Source organism: Salmo salar, chromosome 04, assembly GCF_965601325.2.
Source record: "Salmo salar chromosome 04, fSalSal1, whole genome shotgun sequence".
Lineage (NCBI taxonomy): Eukaryota > Metazoa > Chordata > Actinopteri > Salmoniformes > Salmonidae > Salmo > Salmo salar.
In genome coordinates this window covers 51830936-51839764 of record NC_138294.1, presented here as the reverse complement: position 1 = coordinate 51839764, position 8829 = coordinate 51830936, and positions in this window count along the sequence as shown.

Here is an 8829-nt window from a genome sequence, read left to right as displayed (position 1 = left end):
CCACAGCCCTGCCTGCACTCAGCCATGTGGAGAGGAGAGGCCAGGGAGCGCTGCTGGGAAAAGGAAGTCCAGTCCTAGGCTGCCCTGAGGCATCGTTACCTGACAGGCCCACATTGAGGCAACTGAAGGAGCCACACACACACCTTTACACCTCACCACTCACAGACACTGGCTGCTTTGTCTCCCCCACTCCTTCACAGAGCCTGCTCATACGGTCATCTGAACCATGCTCCCTATTTGATCAATAGCTGACCGCCTCTGCATTGAGGGGCAAGACAATACACGATGATGGTCATGCCCATTGGCCAATATTTATCCCTGGTATGTGAGGGACACAAACACTTGCTTATATAACATGAATGGGTCATTGTATTAGTCACTTCCATGGGGATTTCTAACGGAATTACAAATAATAATTTGGCACTATTACGTTTGAAGTGCAGGCTGACCGAACTTCCTGAAACAACACTGATTATGCTTTAGTAGAAAACATCAAATCGACTCATTTGATGACAAGGTGTATAAGTCCACTAAAAACGTAGGTTTCAAACTATGGAAAATGCACGTAGAGTGTTCATTACACTGTATTGCGAGGTGTGAATTGATCGGCTGAAACAAAGCCACCACGGGCCTGAGCAGTAAGCATCCATTCACCCACACTGTACTGTGGTGCCAACTAGAGGATCTTCCCAGTCCTAATCCCAGCCTGGAACCTGAACTCTAGGAATATCTGATTCCATAAGGCCCGCATAGAGACAAAGTTTCCTTCAGACAGATCATAGCATGCAGTTCTGTACTGTGCAGAGACATTATTCTATTGCTATCTGTATACGGCAGATAATACTGTAAGGCTCCCCTATAGCTGGAAACAAAACCTAATCAAACCGGAGCTATGTGACTTCACTTTAGTCAATGAGATCAGGGTAGATCTGTAATCTCAACATGTCTGCTTTTGTCCTCAGTGGCGGCGGAGGGAGGGAGGCAGAGGCAGCAGTGGTCATGAAACCAGGCAGCTGGCCCTAAACAGGAAGTGGGGGCTGTAGAATGCACGGGCGAGGGGCGACAGAAAGAGAGAGAAGGGGAGCCACCATTCCGATCCCCAGGCAGCAGGCACAAACATGTGCGTGTGCCCCATCAATCTGGAGGTAAGGAAGACGCGGCTGCTACTGCTGCTGTGATGCTGTGTGATAAGAGGCGGCGCCGCGCTGGTTGGAGCTCTGAGCCGATGAGTAATCACACCCAGACTGATAAGAGCCGTAAAAGGCAGCAGATGATCCATTGGGGCTGCTCCTAATATGCCTGGAATGGGATAGGAGGCCTCTCAGGGGAGGGGGTCCCGGTTTAAAGACAGGTAATAAATGTTTGCAGCCTACTTTAGCAAAAAAGACCTGATGCCTATGTGTTGCAGGGCATCTGTCCGTGGCCGTAGCCAGGAAACAGACGAGATCCCATTGCTAACGCTCATTGACATCTCGATCATAAACTTTTGTAACGACTGTCGTAGAGAGGGGACCAAAGCGCAGCGTGTTGAGTGCTCATGATGAAATGTATTTTAACTCAAAAACACTAAAGACAAAATAACAAAAGCAAAAACGATCAGCTCACAGTTCTGTCAGGTGCAGAGACTAAACAGAATACATAACTACCCACAAAAACAGTTGGGAAATCCCATACTTAAATATGATCTCCAATTAGAGACAACGAGAACCAGCTGCCTCTAATTGGAGATCATCCCAAAAAACAACAACATAGAAATAGAAAAACTAGAACTAAACATAGAAATAGAAAACATAGAAAAACCCAAACCACGCCCTGACCTACTCTACCATAGAAAAATAACATCTTACTATGGTCAGGACGTGACAACTTTAGGGATGCTTTGACTCACTCGATTCGCCATGAAGAATCATGCATGGCACACATGCGTTTCCTCACACATTCACACACAGACTAGGGCTTGTGTTGTACTGCTGATGTGCTGTAAACTCACACACAGACTAGGGGTTCTGCTGTTAACTCACACACAGACTAGGGGTTCTGCTGTTAACTCACACACAGACTAGGGGTTCTGCTGTTAACTCACACACAGACTAGGGGTTCTGCTGTTAACTCACACACAGACTAGGGGTTCTGCTGTTAACTCACACACAGACTAGGGGTTCTGCTAATCAGTGACATGTCGTAGATGACCTGATAACAGCACATCACATGGCCATACATGAATGGAGAATATCCTGTCCAACTACCAGAGATTACAACACTGTCCTGCAAGTCTAATTTTAGGATTGGGGAAAAAACGCACAAAAGTTATTTGATTTTATCAGAGATTATAACATTTGAAAAATCTCTTGTAAGACGAGATCATAGTATAAATCGACATGAGCAAATGACACGATCAAGAGCAAACTGCCAACATCATCTAAATGTCACAATAAATAGGCAGAAGTGTGGATGTGTAAAAAGATCACATTTGTGCTGTTACAAGATATAAAGAGATCTACAGTGATCTCCAGGGCCCTTTGATGGTAGGGATCTGTGCCGGAAGGAAACACAGAGGATACACCAGGCCTTGGCTATTCTACTAACACTGTCATAATGGGAAACGAGTGCATTAACACACACACACACACACACACACACACACACACACACGTACATGCACACATACTCAAGCTCACTCTCTTGAGTGCATGCATTGCAGACCGCCAGCAAAAAAAGGAGTATAAAATAATAATCGCTTTGGCTTGTTTATTTCTTTTTTCTCCACAGGCTTTTATGTCTCTGCAGCGATTAGATCAGAAACCAGGACGGCAGCTTACAGATTTCTGACTTTGTATTTGTATGATGTGTCCTCAGCAGATGTGCAAATTAGGCCAGAGAGAGAGAAAGGAAGAGCGAAAGTGTGACCGAGAGAGAGAGAGAGAGAGAGAGAGAGAGAGAGAGAGAGAGAGCAGAGGAGAGGAGAGGGGGATTTTTCTCTGTATTTTTTTTGCAGTTAACACCATCAGTGTCACATTGCCCTGCAGATAAACAGATGTCGCTGCAGTTTTGTCACTGTGGCTTTGGGGCCAGATGTTGCTTGCCTGTCGGTCCCCTCCGTTGTTCCATCCTTTGGTGCCCTGACATATTGCGCTATGCTGACTGCTTACAGTACACTGCACATGATGTCATTGAGGGCTCTTTATGTGGGCCACACTAGGATGACACCTTTCATAATAAGCCCTCCTCCCCTAAGTTTTCATAAAAATATGTGATGTCCAATATAGATTATATTCAAATGGAGTCCTTGAGGTTTTGTTGGTGATGCCACATATTCATGCTATTATCAGAAAATATTTACCACGTAGGCTTTCATAAGAGACTAAAGACAATGAGGATTCCTGGGTAGTGTCACAACCAAATCCAGGGAAAAGAGCAGAGCAGGAAATAGGTCACATTGCTGTGCCGTTACAAGACAGGAAAACAACCAAATCTCTGGAAATAGATTATAATAAAATAACAAAACGAATACCCACAAAAATAATAATAATTTTCACAAGACCATGGAAATCCTATTTCCCAATGGTATTATTCCTCTGTCATTTTTTAAAATGCACTATCCCAAGCTAGTCTCGAAAACCAGAGCCTAGGCAACAGTGTCTGGTTTCAATAATAGACTGCCTTGGGTCGGGTTTACAAGACTAACAGCCAGCCATTGTATAATATCAATCCAGTCCCATCCTCACACCAGACCAAGTCAAAAGGCTACTATGTTTATGGTCAGGCTTTACCTTTTTGTAGTCATGGCAACATGTACAGTACTCATCCATATTGCAATATAAAAACAGAACACGAGCTGTGATTAGGTGAATTGTAATGTCAGGGGGGATTGAGGAGACACTTTGGTTTCTCATGTGCTTTCTAATATGGCGGAGCTGAGTCCATCCTGTTATCAGTCATGCCCCTGACCTCTAACCTCGTATGTGTACAATATAATAGTGTTTCCACTGATAAATCACTTAAGTGAGTTGATGGTCAGTTGATAGTCAGTGGCCTTGCAGATCATATGTGTTAAAGGCTGTTCCATTACCTGATGGCCCCATCATATCCAGAGAATGGTCTGATGATGTCTGCTGGCTTTGCCTGGAAGATCATCCTCTCCTGTCTTCTCCATCTGGAATACAAACAACAGAGTGAAGTGTTAGACATGTTGTTCCATTTAAATCATCGGTATAGTTCCAGTCACTGTAACAGCCACTGTAACATTGACATACCTGCGTGAACAGCAGGACTACAGCTTTTTGTCCATGCTTGCTTTTCCCACTCCATGTTGGTGCCGCGGCAGCACTAACAGACATCCAAACACACCACACTGATGATGATGCATCACAGGTCCTTATTGATCCCAAATGTGGCTGGCCGGCATGCTGATGGGATTGGCCTTATTAAAATGTGTACTCTGTGTGCATACAGCTGCCTCCCATCACAGGGAGATACTTCACAGATCGGACACATACAGGGCCATTATGGATAATTCACTGGAGTCTCCAACCCGTTAGGCCCTCAGCAGCTGAGGCCTGGCAGAGAAGGAGGAACACACTGTGTAGCCTGCAGGGGCTGGAGCAGCTATTACACAGCCATGTTTCAAATCAAATTGTATTTGTCACACGCACCGAACACAACAGGTGTAGACCCTACAGTGAAATGCCTACTTATAAGCCATTGACCAAAAATGCAGTTTTAAGAAAAACTAAGTGGTAAGAAAGTATTTACTAAATAAACTGAAGTAAATAATAAATAGAAAAATAACAAATAATTATAGAGCAACGATAAAGCAACAATAATGAGGCTATATACAGGGGGTTGGTACAGAGTCAATGTGCAGGGGCACCGGTTAGTCGAGGTAATTGAGGTAATATGTACATGTAGGTAGAGGTAAAGGGACTGCATAGATAATAAACAGAGAGTAGCAGCAGCGTAAAAATGGGGGGGGGGGGGGGGGGGGGGTCAATGCAAATAGTCCGGGTAGCCATTTGGTTGGCTGTTCAGGAGTCTTATGGCTTGAGGATAGAAGCTGGTAGCCTTTTGGATCTAGACTTGGCACTCGGTACCTCTTGCCATGCGGTAGCAGAGAGAACAGTCTATGACTAGGGGGGCTGGAGTCTGACAATTTTTAGGGCCTTCCTCTGACACCGCCTGGTATAGAGGTCCTAGATGGCAGGGAGCTCTGCCCCAGTGATGTACTGGGCCGTACGTATTACCCTCTGTAGTGCCTTGCAGTCGGAGACAGATATGCAATAGTGCACACCACTTACTGAAGACTGTAGAGATCAGAGCACCCATGTGCCCGCTGGCCTGCCGTGCCCTAACCCATTCAGCTGTCCACCTCAGTGTACCCCAGTCCTCTCCTTTCCTTGCATTGCACCATGGCAAAGCCACGCTAATGAGTTTAAATTGAAAGCCGAGGTATTTCAGAGTCACAGTGTCATGAAGTGGATAAGGATCTTATCGCGGGCCTGTTTTTAAGGAAAGGAATTAGATTAACACATCAGTAAACATAGAACAGAACGGAAGGAGAGAAGGTGAAAGATAACATAAAAGACGAACAAACAGCATAAACAGTTAGTTAATAAGGCCAGAACTATACCGCCAGCGTGCTGTGACCGTTTGTCTGGCATAAGATGCAGTTAAATTCATCCCGCTGTATTCAAGCTGCTTAGGTCCAAAAATGTACTTTTCAAAGCCAGAGCTTGGAGCATGCATTTCTCGCATTTAAATTGTCCAAACTAGTTAGCTCTCTGGTGGCAATGTTATCTTTTATCAATATAATAAAAAGCATGAGCTGGCGCACACCCCAAAGAAGTTGGTAAGGCGCTGTCTAACGGCGTGTAAACTGTATGCTATAAAAAATAAAGAGGGTCGCACCCTCTAATTACAAGCTCCCAGTGATTTCTTTGGTAAACCACCAACGTTTCGGCATCACTGTGCCCTCTTCAGGGAACAGCGCATTTCGGAAAGTATTCAGACCCCTTCACTTTTTCCACATTTTGTTATGTTACAGCCTCATTCTAAAATGGAGTAAATAAATAAAAAACTCCTCATCAATCTACACACAAAACCCTATAATGACAAAACGAAAACAGGTGTTAAGAAAAAACTGAAATACCTTATTTACATAAGTATTCAGACCCTTTGCTATGAGACTCGAAATTGAGCTCAGGTGCATCCTGTTTCCATTGATCATCCTTGACATGTTTCTTCAACTTGATTGGAATCCACCTGTGGTAAATTCATTTGATTGGCACACACCTGTCTATATAAGATCCCACAGTTGACAGTGCATGTCAGAGCAAAAACCAAGCCGTGAGGTCGAAGCAATCCTGCTCCGAGACAGGATTGTGTCGAGGCACAGATCTGGGGAAGGGAACCAAAACATTTCTGCAGCATTGAAGGTCCCCAAGAACACAATGGCCTCCATCATTCTTAAATGGAAGAAGTTTGGAACCACCAAGACTCTTCCTAGAGCTGGTCGCCCGGCCAAACTGAGCAATTGGGGGAGAAGGGCCTTGGTCAGGGAGGTGACCAAGAACCCAATGGTCACTCTGACAGAGCTCCAGAGTTCCTCTGTGGAGATGGGAGAACCTTCCAGAAGGACAACCATCTCTGCTGCACTCTACCAATCAGGGTTTTATGTTAGAGAGGCCAGACGGAAGCCACTCCTCAGTAAAAGGCACATGACAGCCCATGTGGAGTACCTATAGAGTCCTATAGGCACCTAAAGGACTCTCAGACCACGAGAAACAAGATTCTCTGGTCTGATGAAACCAAGATTGAACATTTTGGCCTGACTGCCAAGCGTCAACTCTGGAGGAAACCTGGCACCATCCCTACGGTGAAGCATGGTGGTGGCAGCATTATAATGTGAGGATGTTTTTCAGGAGCAGGGATTGGGAGACTTGTCAGGATCGAGGGAAAGATGAACGAAGCAAAGTACATAGAGATCCTTGATGAAAACCTGCTCCAGACAGCACAGGACCTCAGACTGGGGCGAAGGTTCACCTTCCAATAGGACATCAACCCTAAGCACACAACAAAGACAGCGCATGCTTGGCCCTCGGGACAAGTCTCTGAATGTCCTTGTGTGGCCCAGCCAGTGCCCGGACTTGAACCCAATCGAAAGATTCTGGAGAGACTTGAAAATATTTGTGCAGTGATGCTCCCATTCAACCTGACAGTTCTTGAGAGGATCTGAAGAGAAGAATGGGAGAAACTCCCCAAATACAGGTGTGCCAAGCTTGTAGCGTCATATAAGCATATATATTATGTTTTTGCTTTGTCATGGGGTATTGTGTGTTGATTGATTAGGGGGGGGGAAACTATTTAATCAATTTTAAAATAAGGTTGTAACGTAACAAAATGTGGGAAAAGTCAAGGGGTCTGAATACTTTCAGAATACACTGTAATAGCATGAATGCTTGAACCAGTTTATGTGCAATTAAAAAGTGGAATTAGTGCAACCAATGACAGTTGTGAGGGGTGTGTCATAAATATTAGGTTGATTAGAATGAATTGAGTGAAACTGTTAAAAGACAATAGTTTACATTATGTTGAATATATTAGGCTATTGTTACCATATTGCAACATAATTAGATATTGTTCATAATAATGTATGTTGATGCTATTACTATTTAATTTAATTTCATATACAGTACCAGTCAAAAGTTTCTACACACCTACTCATTAAAGGGTTTTTATTTATTTTTACTATTTTCTACATTGTAGAATTAAAGTGAAGACATCAAATCTATGAAATAACACATATGGAATCATGTAGTAACCAAAAAAGTGTTAAATCTCTTGACGCACGTTAAGGATAGGGGGCGCTACAGAAAATTTTGAAAAAAATACGTGCCCATTTTAACCTCTTACATCTAGACGTTCCGCTAGCGGAACACCTGCTCCAATATCCAATGATAGGAATGGCGCGAATTACAAATTCCTCAAAAATACAAAAACTTCAATTTTTCAAACATATAACTATTTCACAGCATTTTAAAGACAAGACTCTCCTTTATCTAACCACACTGTCCGATTTCAAAAAGGCTTTACAGCGAAAGCAAAACATTAGATTATGTCAGCAGAGTACCCAGCCAGAAATAATCAGACACCCATTTTTCAAGCTAGCATATAATGTCACAAAAAACAAAACCACAGCTAAATGCAGCACTAACCTTTGATGATCTTCATCAGATGACAACCCTAGGACATTATGTTATACAATACATGCATGTTTTGTTCAATCAAGTTCATATTTATATCAAAAACCAGCTTTTTACATTAGCATGTGACGTTCAGAACTAGCCTTCCCACCGAACACTTCCGGTGAATTTACTAAATTACTCACGATAAACGTTCACAAAAAACATAACAATTATTTTAAGAATTATAGATACAGAACTCCTTTGTGCAATCGAGGTGTCCGATTTTAAAATAGCTTTTCGGTGAAAGCACATTTTGCAATGTTCTGAGTACTTAGCCCGGCATCACGGGCTGGCTATTTAGACACCCAGCAAGTTTAGCCTTCACCAAAATTAGATTTACTATTAGAAAGGTTTGATTACCTTTGGTGTTCTTCGTCAGAATGCACTCCCAGGACTGCTACTTCAATAACAAATGTTGGTTTGGTTCAAAATAATCCATAGTTATATCCAAATAGCGGCGTTTTGTTCGTGCGTTCAAGACACTATCCGAAGTGTAAATAAGGGTCACGCGCATGACGCATTTCGTGCCAAAAAAATTCTAAATATTCCATTACCGTACTTCGAAGCATGTCAACCGCTGTTTAAAATC